This window comes from Pistacia vera, unplaced genomic scaffold (assembly GCF_008641045.1).
Source record: "Pistacia vera cultivar Batoury unplaced genomic scaffold, PisVer_v2 Contig390, whole genome shotgun sequence".
Lineage (NCBI taxonomy): Eukaryota > Viridiplantae > Streptophyta > Magnoliopsida > Sapindales > Anacardiaceae > Pistacia > Pistacia vera.
Window position 1 is genome coordinate 83,717 of NW_022196213.1, and position 14,130 is coordinate 97,846.

The following is a 14,130-nucleotide window of genomic DNA, read 5'->3' on the forward strand; positions in this document are numbered from 1 at the left end:
TCGGAATCAATAAACTGTGAGATCAATTTGGTTTTTTTTCTTTAAGTGTTCAATTTATGTTTGAGTATTGAATGTTCTTCTGTGCTTATTTTCATGATTGTTGCATTTAATTACTAGGAGGCCTACTAGTTTATTAATTGTTGCAATCTACTGCTAAGTTAGATATAAAATCCGTAATTGTTTGATCCCTTTAACTTGTGAAGCAATTAGGGTTTAAGAATTTGCTGCGTCAGGAATTATTAAGCCTTAAGAAGAACATTTGACTGAATTAAATGCAACCGCTTGAGTTTGTGTTGTTTAGCTTCATCGATCTCTCTAGGTCTTAAGGCTGCCACTAGATTAAATCTTTAGCGCTTGTCTATGGTTGTTTAGTAGTAAGGTTAATTAGATCGCTTGTTTCTTAATTAATTAGAACTAAGGAGAGATAGGAAAATAGTTCCAACGGTGAATATTCAAAGTATGAATTGATTTATTTTTGCATCGATGATCAATTGTAAGATTCCGATGGTGGATGTTGACTTAGACCAAGGTTTGTTATTTTGATTGATTGATTAATTTGAATTGTGGTTTTCCTGAAATAGTTTATGTTTAACTCAAAACCCCCCCATACTGGTTCACGTAACATTAAATTCAGCTAGACACTCTCCGTGGGAATGATCCTGACTCACACTACTACATGTGTTTTTAGGTTTTAATTCTGGGTGCCTACGACAGCACGCCAGTTATATATATAAGTATAAGAAGAAAGAAAAGTCGCGGCCAAATCTTGAATCTTGGTTTGATTTGTTACAATCTAATCTGTTACGATTGTCCTACCAAAGATTCGATCTTAATTGAAGTTTTGTTAGTTTCATATTTTTGGTGTTGATTTTTTTTTATTATTATTGTCGTGAACACTCCTTTGAATTCCGGGTGTTCTATTGTCTTCATGATTTTTTCGGATATGTCCTTTGCATTCTTGGTTGGTGATTTTGGGCATCACATCTAAAAATTTGATAATTCTTGCCTTTCGTTGTAAAAAAAAGGAAAAAAAAATTTAGATCGTGAGATTCAAAAGAGTGTTCTACACGAGAGTGTGAGTGGCTTGAATAATTGAGTGTAAACACGTGAGGGAGTATTTGTAAGGAATTTTCTAACATTTTCTACAGGTACACCTTCATGGGAAATCTTGAAAAGGACATTACAAAAGAATCAGAGAAATCCGAAGCTTTCACAATGAAAGCTATGCAGCAACAATTAGAACGTATGATAAATGTTATGAGTAGTTTTGAGAGTAGGACAGAAAGAATGGAAGAAGGGGAAAAGAAATAAGAAGAAAGCACCATCCATGGGAGCTCATGACAGAATAGTAACCGATAGTGAGAATGAGCGCAGTGACGATGAGATGACCATAATAAGTGGGGATGGGCAGGTTAGAAAGAACAGTGGGAAATACTTTAGAGGAGGTAAGAACTTGATTTAGGAAGATAGAAACTTGGGTAGTATTAAGATGAAGATTCCACCCTTTCAAGGTAGGAACGATCCGGAGGCTTATTTGGAGTGGGAGAGAAAGGTAGAACAAGTTTTTGATATCCATAGTGACTCAGAAGAGAAGAAAGTGAAATTAGTGGCCGTGGAGTTTACTGATTACGCTAGCGTATGGTGGGACCAATTAGTTAGGAACAGGCATAGAAACATGAGTATACCTATTAATTCTTGGGAATATATGAAGAGTGTGATGAGGCAGCGATTCATTCCGAGCCATTACTATAGAGATTTGTTCCAGAGATTACAAGGGCCTAGGCAAGGGAATAAGAGCATAGAGGATTATCATAAGGAGATGGAGATTGCTATGATTAGGGCGAATATAGAGGAGGATAGAGAAGCCATTATGGCTAGGTTCTTGAATGGGTTAAATCAAGAGATAGCGAATGTGGTAGAGTTGCAACACTATGTTGAATTAGAGGACATGGTCTATATGACCATGAAAGTTGAGCGACAGTCGCAACATAAGGGCCGACGAGACTTAGGATCCTATAGTAATACTTTTAGGTCGAGTGGGTCTAAGCGAGATGAGGGGACTTCCTACAAGCCCAAAACTGAGAGTCCCAAGCCTAAGAAAGACGAGTCCAACCGTGATTCAAAGTTTAGTAAACCCAAACCAGCCAAGAGAAACGGCGAGATAAAGTGCATTAAATGTTTGGGTAGAGGTCACATAGCTTCTCAGTGTCTAAATAAAAGAGTCATGGTATTGAGGAAGGATAGAGAGTATGAGACAGAGGAGGAGTCAGATGATGATTCTATTCCACCATTAAAGGATACTAGTGATGTAGAGTTACAGTTTCCTATCAGAGTAGAGATAATAGTGTCTAGGAGAGCTTTGAGCATGAAAATTAGCGAGGAGAATGAGAAACAACGAGAGAATTTTTTCCATACTCGCTGCCATGTGAAGAATAAAGTGTGTACCTTAATCATAGATGGTGGTAGTTGTACTAATGTCGCTAGCACGGAACTTGTTGAGAAGTTTAGCTTACCTACACTCAAACACCCTAGGTGTAAAACCCCATTTCCTAATTTAGTTAACTAATTAATTCTATTTTATTTTTGGTATTGTTGTAAGGAAGGGGTATTTCTGTTAGTTTTTAAGTTTGCGTTAAGGGGTGAAAACAAAAGAAATAAATTATGATGGGTTTGCATGTATCAAGAGGGAAAAATCTGGACAGTTTTGCTAGGAAAAGCTTATGTGGTGGGGTTAGATGAAATTATGAGAAATTGGGGGGCAGATTGAAATTTCAAAAAAAAAGGGACTGTTTTGTTTAAAAAAGAAGAAAAGGGTGGTTCGCCAAAATGAAGAAGAAGAAGACGAGAGTTGAGGGAGAAAGCGAAAACAGAGCAAAAAAAAATAAATAAATAAATAAAGAGAGAAGAGAAAACGAAAGGAGAAAGAGAGAAAGATAGAAGAGATGATAGAAAGAAAGAAGAAAAAAGAGAAGAGAGGAGAATGGGTTCAGCTGAAAATGGTAGAGTGAGAGAGAAGAGTGGAGGAGAGTGCAGGGAGCTTCGGCTATTAGAATAGTGAGTGGATCTAACTAAAAACCCTTTTAAAAAAAAATCAAAATCTTGTTTGCATGTCAAGCTGTGAAATTCTAGCATGTTGTGTTTGAGGGAAAATTGAAATTGGTGTGAATTTTTGTTTGCATGTGTCGGTCCAGTAATGTTTCGGGAAAAGTTTTTAGATCTGGTTATTTTGCTCAAAGGGTTGAGATTATTATGCTGCATATTTTCCATGATTATGTCTAACAGCTTAAGATTCTATATTTGCATGTGTTATATTCTTTTCTTTTTTTTACTTTTCATATTTTTCATATTTTATAGTTGCATGATGTCAATGAAGTAAAATGGTGCTGAGGTGTGTGATTGGAAATGTGAACTTGACATATTGAAAAAGGTTGTTTCGGTTGGGCTGAAATTGGGTGAGAAAAAAAAGTTAAAAAGTGCAGATATTGATAATGGAAAAATGAGGGTATTGGCTATTTGTTTTGGAAGGGCATGTTTATTTTATTTTAATATGAGATATCCTTATGTATTAATTATTAGCTCTTTGGTTTAATTATAATTATCGTGTGTTATTTGAGTTTTTGGCTTTTCAAAGTGATAATTGCTGATGATTGGTGTCCGACATATGCTATGGTAATGTAATGTTGAAGTAATTTTTAATCTGGGTTAAATTGTCATTTTTTGAAACATGTTTAGAAAATTATAGTTTCACCCCTATATGTGATTTTTGAATATTATGTCATATATGTATGATTTATAAGCACATATGTAATATGCTCTTGACTTACATGTTACTTGAGATTATGCATGAGATTATTGTGTGCTAAAACCACCCTACGAAGTACCTATCCCCTAGAGTTACAGATTATCAGATCTAGTTTATGACTCTACGCATGCATATGACAGTTATCAGTGCTCTGCCTAGGCGTTGAGTGGTCCGCCAGGTATGACAGTTTCAAAGGCTCTGCTTACGCGATGATAGATCTTGTCGAGTATGATAGGTACGTCCCTCGCTCTGCCTGCGTGTGGGACACCCACTAGGTATGACAGATTTTCCCCGGGGTACTAGTTATGGTGAGAGTTTCTAATACCAAATGTTGAGGTTTTATTCAGAATCAGATACAGTTAAAAGAAGTAAGTCAGAGTACAGTTTACTGAGTGCATGATGGTTAGAAATAAATCACATATTACATACGTGAATGGGGTGATTGCTTTCTTTGCATATTCATAGAATTATATTGTCATCAAGATTTGCTTAAGAATTGTTGTATGTTATCATTATTTCTTTTTATAGAACTTTGGCAAACCTCCCCTCTCCCCCACTCACTGAGTATTTTAGCTCACCTTTTTTTTTTCAATGTTTTTCCCCCCTCACCAGGACCTCCCGGAGATCGTGCCGAGCAGTAAGTCTCCGCTCAAGGTCGTGCCACGCGTCGACGTCTTTTTATGTGGGTTTATATTTATGTCGTATTGTATTTTGGACTTCCGCTTCAAAAACTCATGTTTCCCATCATGTATTTCCTTTTGTTTATGCTTTGGAATGTGTAGTATAAGTGGAAAACCTGATACCACAAGTTTCCCTAAATGTTTTCTTTTGTAAAACGAAAGATGGTGTATGTTTTTGAAATGTTGGAAATGGAAATACTATGATGTTATTCAGAAAAAGTAAGTCTTTTAACAGGTTTCACAGTTTTTCTACATCTCGGGTATCCGAGTCTTATGGGAGCGCCCGGATCCTACGGGATGAGAAAATTCGAGACGGGTCATGTCAACTTGGTATCAGAGCATGGTTTTCAATTTTTAAGGGCATTTTAAAAAAAAAAAAAAAAGTATCACGCATGCCAATTTGTCCCTTAGTGAAGTTTATTCCATCCATGAGTTTGTTTTAAGAAACCAATTTGCTTATGTTTTGAAGATGTCAGCATGAGTCAACGTGGCCAGCCTCGTACGAAATTCATGAGAGAATTATTAATTCCTAGAGTGCTCAGGAGGGTGAGTGAGCCTGGGGAAGAGAGAGTAGAAGAGTCGAGTACCCGCAGGTCAGGACCTCAGGGACCCTAGAAAGAATCAGATGCCGATGAACAAAATGATGGGGAAGGACCAGTGAGTGAGCAAAATGCAGGGCTCCAAGGTGATGGGGATAACATGGAGCAGACTATGGATAGGCTAGCTCAGCTGATGACTAGGGTAGTGCAGGATAGGACGCCTGGGCATTAGGGAGAAGGAAAAACTATAGAAAGAGCGATAAAATTAGGGGCAACAGACTTTGAGGGGACGGGAGATCCCACAGATGCCGACTCCTGGATGGATCAATTAGAACAAGTATTTGGGATGATGGAGTGCATCGATGACTAAAAACTACGATTTGCTACCTTTCTGCTAAAAGGTATGGCTCGTCATTGGTGGAGATCGGTACAACCTAGATATAGGGATCCGACAACAATTACTTGGGCCAATTTCCGTCAGGAGTTCTTCAATCATTATTTTCCTATGGTGTATCAGGATGCTAAGCAGAGTGAGTTTATCAGACTAACACAAGGAAATATGTCAGTGAAGGAATATTTGATTAAGTTTATTGAGTTATCTCATTTTGCCTTGTTTATAATCGAAGATGAGAGAGCAAAATGTAGGAGATTTGAGGAGGGCCTCAGAGGTAGGATCAGAACAAGAGTGGCCTCACACTACTGCTCAGAGTTTGGGAAATTGACAAAGATAACTATGAGAGTTGAGAGTAATTTGGGAGAGTTTGATAAGAAAGAGCCACGAAGACCGAAACGTAGTAACCGTGAGTGGACAGTTGGTGGCCCTAGCAATAGAAATAAAAAAAAAAAAAAAAAAGAGGGTAGTCTTTCCAGGACCTCAAGTAGTTTAGGACAGATGCAAAGATTGGCTCAGAGTCAACATTCAGTGGATAGTAGTAATTGGAATAGGAGGACTCAAGACAATAGATATCAGAGTGGTGGTGCAAGTGGGAGTCAACGATCACCCTGTAACAGTTGTTGTAGGTTTCACTCAAGGCATTGTCAGAAAGGAGCTTCAGGTTGTTATCATTGTGGGTAGTTTGGCCATATCAAGAGGAATTGTCCCATTTTGGCTCAAGGTGATAATGCCTCGGTTCAACAGAATTTCAAAGGAAATGGGGGCCAGTTTCAAGGACAACAGAGATCTCAGGTACAGAGGGCCCAAGGTAGTGTTGCAGGTAGTAATAGTGCCAGACAGAGAGGAACAGGGCAACCTCAGACCCAAGCTCGTGTCTTTGCTCTCACCGAGCAGGATGCTCAAGCTACCCCAAACGTAGTTACGGGTATGTTGATTGTTTTTTATCATGAGGCCCGTATTTTAATTGATCCAGGTTCTACACATTCATTTGTTTCTTATCATTTTGCTATGCATGCCAATAGAAAGTTAGAACCCTTAGAGTGTAAGTTAGCAGTAGCCACCCCTGTTGGAGATTCTTTAGTGGTTGAGTATGTGTATAGACGTAGTGTGGTGAGGATTGGTAAGCATGAGTTACAGGTAGATTTGAGTCCTCTAGACATGCACGATTTTGATGTGATTTTGGGAATGGATTGGCTAGCCTTGCATCGTGCCATAGTGGATTGTTTTCGTAAGGAGGTGACCTTTAAGAAGCGAGGGAAACCAAAGTTTGTTTTCTGTGGGAAGCGTCGTATCCTTTGTTAGGAAACGATCTAGTTATGTAGCGAAAAACAAAAGAATTTATAACAACGGATCGTTCCTTAGAACCAAGATCAGGGCACAAATTTACAATTTATATATAAAATAAGAATCTGCAGAAAATCAGTTTAGAGTTTAAGAAATCATACGCACGTTTGGAGGCTCCTCCAACTTGTCTCTGAACATATTTCGCTACCGACCCAAGTGTAGGATCAAACCAATGTAGTTTACACGAAGATAACCTCAAAGAACTAGAGAGGGATTTGCTAGATCCTCTTTAGCCTTTAAGAACCAAAAAGAAATCAAAGTGTATTTGATTTTAGCAAAGAATGCAATCTGGCATGAGAGTGTTTAAGGGGCTGGAATTTTTTCCTTTCAATGATTGAATGAGTGAATTAAAGTATTTCATAAAGTGTGCACTTATATAGTGAATAGTATACCCTATTCCATCATAGAATGGGCTTGGGCTCCAACCCAAACATCCCCTTTAAGATATTTTAATTTTAATTTATCATTATCTCAATTAAATTCAATTAGTATATATTAACAATATATATATTAACATTTAATAATAATGATAATTTATTTAAATATATGCGAACACATATTTAAACGTAATCTTACTTATTTAATTGTAATATCAAATTAAATAAAGGCTACGACCTCAACAAATTTAATTGCACTGTGAAATTACCAAAATACCCTTTTACCTAAAAAGACGAAAACACCCTTCTTCTAAACTGGTTCTTAAATTATCTTCTATGTGTGTGACCCGTAGGCTTCTCATCATACCGGTAGTGTGTAGTATCGCGATTAACACCAATTAATCGTCTCACTACACAGAGACCAAGATTGGCTCCTAGCAAGGCATTATAGCCATCCGATAGATTCGGATTCAGCGAAGTAGCTACCTATCAACGATATAGTTACTGTGCAATCCGATCCTTTCATCATCCGTTATCTCAACGAGACTGTGGCATAGAAATAGTGTCAACCTCAGTTACTCTCGATATTATGTATTCAGTTACTGGACCAATGACCTGTATTATAAACTGGATAGAGCAACAACTCAATCCCACTGTGGCCACAATTTTAGTGTCATTGCCATTTACTGAATTGCGCCGTAAGATAACTTCTCCCGTACCTGAGAGTGATGAATCATCTGTCTATCCATCATAGTCTTGATAACCTCCTTAATGCAGCCAATCACCACCGTATTGATAGCTCTGAATAGAACTGTGTTAGGCTAGTGTCAAACTACACCAATCGGTGCACAAGATGCTCTGGTGATCTCAAGTCTAAGGATCACATGCACCACCATTCGTTAGAGGATTTGTTCCATAGACACTGGGGTTACCATCCATATGGAATCCTTTGATGGGTCAGTCCAGTGAACTTGCCTACAGCAAGCACCCATGTGTTGCACCAGGTTATCACCAAACAACCTTGACAAGTGAGATCAGTCACTACCTTTCGACAAGGTCATTCAACACTATGATAGCCTTACCGTATTATCTGTGCCCTTACTTTAGAATAATACTAGGGCTACGGACATTTCTAGAATGGTCACCTTATGTGCTCATAGGGTTCTCACTATCAAGATTTGAAACACTTGATACCCTCGTCACGGTTTTATCAATACATACAATGATGATTTACGCAATATAGAATAAAAAAGCTTTTATTGATTAATGAACATTATTACAAAGAGTCAATTCTACAATAATTGATTAACTCTAGGGCACTTACTCTAACATCCTTTCTTCCTGTGTTATTTTAGCGATGACTACCAGGCGATTACTCAGGAAACAATGCCCCGCTTATCTAGCTCATGTGGTAGACACTAGAATTAGTGAATTGAGGTTAGAGGATATTTTGGTAGTGAGGGAATTCCCAGATGTTTTTCCTAAAGACCTTCCTAGTTTGCCACTTGATAGAGAAATTGAGTTCACTATAGATTTGGTTCCCGGTTCAGCCTCCATATCCATGGCCCCTTATAGAATGGCACCACGGGAATTGCAAGAGTTAAAAGTACAACTACAAGAATTGGTGGATAAGGGTTTCATTAGACCTAGTGTGTCACCGTGGGGAGCACCAGTTTTATTTGTTAAAAAGAAATATGGTACTTTCAGATTATGCATAGATTATCGGCAGTTAAATAAGGTAACAATGCGTAACAAGTATCCTTTGCTGCAGATCGATGACTTGTTTGATCAATTGCAGGGTGCCAGGGTCTTCTCCAAAATAGATCTGAGGTCCGGTTACCATCAACTAAAGATTAGGGAGACTAATATACCGAAAACAGCATTAAGGACTCGTTATGAACATTATGAGTTCTTAGTGATGCCTTTTGGCTTAACCAATGCTCCTGCAGCTTTTATGGATCTGATGAATAGGGTGTTTCACCCATACCTGGATTGGTTTTTGGTTGTGTTCATTAATGACATTTTAGTGTATTCGAGAAACGAGGAGGAACATGAGGAGCACCTTAGGATGGTCCTACAAACCCTCAGGGAAAATAGACTCTATGCGAAGTTTAGCAAGTGTCAGTTTTGGCTCAATCAGATTACATTCTTGGGTCATGTGATCTCAGCAGATGGTATTTATGTGGATCCCCAGAAAGTAGAAGCAGTGTTGAATTGGGAGAGACCTATCAATGTGACAGAAGTGAGGAGTTTCCTCGGGTTAGCCGGATACTATCGGAGATTTATGGAAGGATTTTTGAAGATAGCAGCCCATTTGACCAGGTTGACTCGGAAGGAGGTAAAGTTTGAGTGGGATGACGATTGTGAGCGGAGTTTCTAGGAATTGAAAGTAAGGCTAACCTCAGCCCCCGTACTTGCCTTGCCTTCCAGTAATGATGGATTTGTGGTGTTTAGTGATGCACCCAAACAGTGTTTAGGTTGTGTATTGATGCAACATGGGAGAGTAATAGCCTATGCCTCCAGGCAACTTAAGAAACACGAGATGAATTACCCAACCCACGACTTGGAACTCGCAGCGGTAGTCTTTACTTTGAAAATTTGGAGACATTATCTTTATGCGGTCACTTGCCAGATTTTTACAGACCATCAGAGTTTGAAATATTTGTTTACTCAAAAGGAATTGAATCTGAGGCAGAGAAGGTGGATTGAGCTTATCAAGGATTATGACTGTATGATTGATTATCATCCTGGTAAGGCCAACGTAGTGGCGGATGCCCTAAGTAGAAAAACCGCGAGCGTCATAGCGCATATGAAAGTGCGTTATCCCTTGCTTACAGAGTTGAGGACCTTAGGAGTTGAGTTGGGAATGAATGAGTCAGAGGTACTTTTAGCACATTTTCAAGTTAGGCCTATTTTGGTGGATCGAATCAGGGAGTCTCAGTTTATGGACTCTAATATAATGAAGTTAATGGGAGAAGTAAGTGAGGGGTTACAGACATATTTCTAGATCAGGGGCGATGGTATGTTAATGATGGGGAATAGACTTTGTGTGCCCAATGCAGAAGAGTTGAAAAGGGAGATTTTAGAGGAGGCTCATTCGTCAACCTATGCTATGCATCCAGGTAGTACGAAGTTGTACCGTACTCTAAAGGAACATTATTGGTGGCCAGGTATGAAAAGGGAAGTAGCTGAGTTTGTTTCTAGATGCTTAGTTTGTCAACAAGTTAAGGCTGAACATCAGATGCCAGCAGGATTGTCCCAACCGCTTCCTATTCCACAATGGAAATGGGAGCACATTACCATGGACTTCGTGATAGGCCTCCCTCGTACTTCATATAAGCATGATGGTATATGGGTGATTGTTGATCACAAAGTCCGCTCATTTCTTATCGATTAAGACCACCTATTCACTTAATAGGTTGGCGAGCATCTATGTCGTAGAGATTGTAAGCCTTCATGGAGCCCCTGTTTCTATAGTATCGGATCGGGATCCCAGGTTCACATCTAGATTTTGGCCAAGTTTACATAAGGCTTTAGGTACCAAACTAAATTTTAGCATGACATTTCACCCTCAGACTGATGGGCAGTCAGAAAGGACAATTCAGACTTTAGAGGATATGTTGCGGGCTTGTATAATGGAATTCAAGGGTAGTTGAGATTTGTATTTACCCTTGATGGAATTTGCCTATAATAACAGTTATCACTCTAGTATTGGGATGCCACCATATGAAGCTTTATATGGTCGAAAATGTAGAACTCTAGTGTGTTGGGATGAGGTTGGTGAGAGGAAATTGTTAGGCCCCGAGATTGTGCAAGACACTAATGAGAAGATTAGTATTATTAGGGCGAGACTTAAGGAGGCTCAAGATAGACAAAAGAGTTATGCCGATCAGCGGATAAGGGAGCTTGAATTCCAAGTGGGCGATAAGGTTTCCCTAAAAGTTTCGCCATGGAAAGGGGTGTTAAGGTTTGGCAAACGGGGTAAGTTGAGCTCAAGATATATTGGTCCTTATGAGATTCTCGGAAGAATTGGTGAAGTAGCATACCCATTGGCATTGCCACCAAAATTGGAGAGAATCCATAATGTCTTCCATGTCTCTATGCTCCATAGGTATGTAGCGGATCCCTCCCACGTTCTCCAACAACAACCGATTCAATTGGATAAGCACCTAACTTATGAGGAAAGGCCGGTTCAAATTATGGATTATAAAGAGCAAGTGCTCCGTACTAGAACCATTCCTAAGGTAAAAGTCGTATGGGAGAATCATGCGATCGAAGAGGCAACATGGGAGCCTGAAGATGTCATGCGGACTAAGTATCCCTACCTTTTTCAATAAGGTTAGTGAAATTTCGGGGACGAAATTCTTTTAAGGGGGTGAAGTTTTAAAACCCCATTTCCTAATTTAGTTAATTAATTCTTTCTATTTGATTTTTGGTATTGTTGTAAGAAAGGGGTATTTCTGTTAGTTTTTAAAGTTTGCGTTAGGGGTGAAAACAAAAGAAATAAATTCTGATGGGTTTGCATGTATCAAGAGGGAAAAATCTGGACACTTTTGCTGGGAAAAGCTTATGTGGTGGGGTTAGACTGAAATTAAGAGAAATTGGGGGGCATATTCAAAATTTCAGAAAAAAAGGGACTGTTTTGTTTAAAAAAGAAGAAAAGGGTTGTTTGCCCAAATGAATAAGAAGAAGACGAGAGCTGAGGGAGAAAGCGAAAACAGAGCAGAAAAAAAAAAAAAAAAAAAGGAGAGAGAAGAGAAAACGAAAGGAGAAAGAGAGAAAGATAGAAGAGAGGAAAGAAAGAAAGAAGAAGAAAAGAAGAAAAAAGAGAAGAGAGAAGAGAGGAGAATGGGTTCGACTGAAAATGGTAGAGTGAGAGAGAAGAGTGGAGGAGAGTGCAGGGAGCTTCGGCTGTTAGGATAGTGAGTGGATCTAACTAAAAACCCTTTTTAAAAAAATCAAAATCTTGTTTGCATGTCAAGCTGTGAAATTCTAGCATGTTGTGTTTGAGGGAAAATTGAAATTGGTGTGAATTTTTGCTTGCATGTGTCGGTCCAGTAATGTTTCGGGAAAAGTTTTCAGATCTAATTCTTTTGCTCAAAGTGTTGAGATTATTATGCTGCATATTTTCCAGGATTATGTCTAACAGCTTAAGATTCTATATTTGCATGTGTTATATTCTTTTCTTTTTTTTTTTTTTTTTTTTTTTTTTTTTTTTTTAGTTTCATGATTTTAATGAATTAAAAAGGTGCTGTGGTGTGTGTTTGGAAATGTGAACTTGACATATTGAAAAAGGTTGTTTCGGTTGGGCTGAAATTAGGAGAAAAAAAAAAGTTAAAAAGTGCAAATATTGATAATGGAAAAATGAGGGTATTGACTATTTGTTTTGGAAGGACATGTATATTTTATTTTAATATGAGATATCCTTATGTATTAATTATTAGCTCTTTGGTTTAATTATAATTATCGTGTGTTATTTGAGTTTTTGGCTTTTCAAAGTGATAATTGCTGATGATTGGTGTCCGACATATGCTATGGTAATGTAATGTTGAAGTAATTTTTAATCTGGGTTAAACTGTCAGTTTCTGAAACATGTTTAGAAAATTGTAGTTTCACCCCTATATGTGATTTTTGAATATTATGTCATATATGTATGATTTATAAGCACATATGTAATATGCTCTTGACTTACATGTTACTTGAGATTATGCATGAGATTGTTGTGTGCTAAAACCACCCTACGAAGTACCCATCCCCCAGAGTTATAGATTATCAGATCTAGTTTATGGCTCTACGCATGCATATGACAGTTATCAGTGCTCTGCCTAGGCGTTGAGTGGTCCGTCAGGTATGACAGTTTCAAAGGCTCTGCTCGCGCGATGATACAGCTTGTCGAGTATGATAGGTACGTCTCTCACTCTGCCTGCGTGTGGGACACCCACTAGGTATGACAGATTTTCCCCGGGGTACTAGTTGTGGTGAGAGTTTCTAATACCAAATGTTGAGGTTTTATTCAGAATCAGATACAGTTAAAGGAAGTAAGTCTGAGTACAGTTTACTGAGTGCATGATGGTTAGAAATAAATCATATATTGCATACGTGAATAGGGTGGTTGCTTTCTTTGCATATTCATAGAATTATATTGTCGTCAGGATTTGCTTAAGAATTATTGTATGTTATCATTATTTCTTTTTATAGAACTTTTGCAAACCTCCCCTCTGCCCCACTCACTAAGTATTTTAGCTCACCTTTTTTTTTTTCAATGTTTTTCCCCCCTCACCAGGACCTCCCAGAGATCGTGCCGAGCAGTGAGTCTCCGCTCAGGGTTGTGCCACGCGTCGACGTCTTTTTATGTGGGTTTATATTTATGTCGTATTGTATTTTGGACTTCTGCTTCAAAAACTCATGTTTCCCATCATGTATTGCCTTTTGTTTATGCTTTGGAATGTGTAGTATAAGTGGAAAACCTGATACCACAAGTTTCCCTAAGTCTTTTCTTTTGTAAAACGAAAGATGGTGTATGTTTTTTAAATGTTGGAAATGGAAATACTATGATGTTATTCAGAAAAAGTAAGTCTTTTAACAGGTTTCACGGTTTTTCTACATGGCACGTCTCGAGTATCCGAGTCTTGTGGGAGTGCCCAAATCCTACGGGATGAGGAAATTCGGGATGGGTCGTGTCACTAGGCCTTATAAGCTACAGTGGTTAAATGATTGTGGTGAGATTAGAGTTACCAAACAGGTGTTAGTGTCATTCTCTATAGGGAAGTACAAGGATAAAGTTATGTGTGATGTTGCTCCGATGCATGTCGGGCATATACTGTTAGGAAGGTTGTGGCAGTACGATAGGCGTGTAATTCACGACGAATTTAAGAATAGATATTCCTTTGTCATGAACAACAGCCAAACTATATCTGTACCTTTAACCCCGAAACAAGTGTACGAGGATCAATTGAGAAAGAAATTGAGCGAAAGTGAGAAAAAGAGTAAGGCC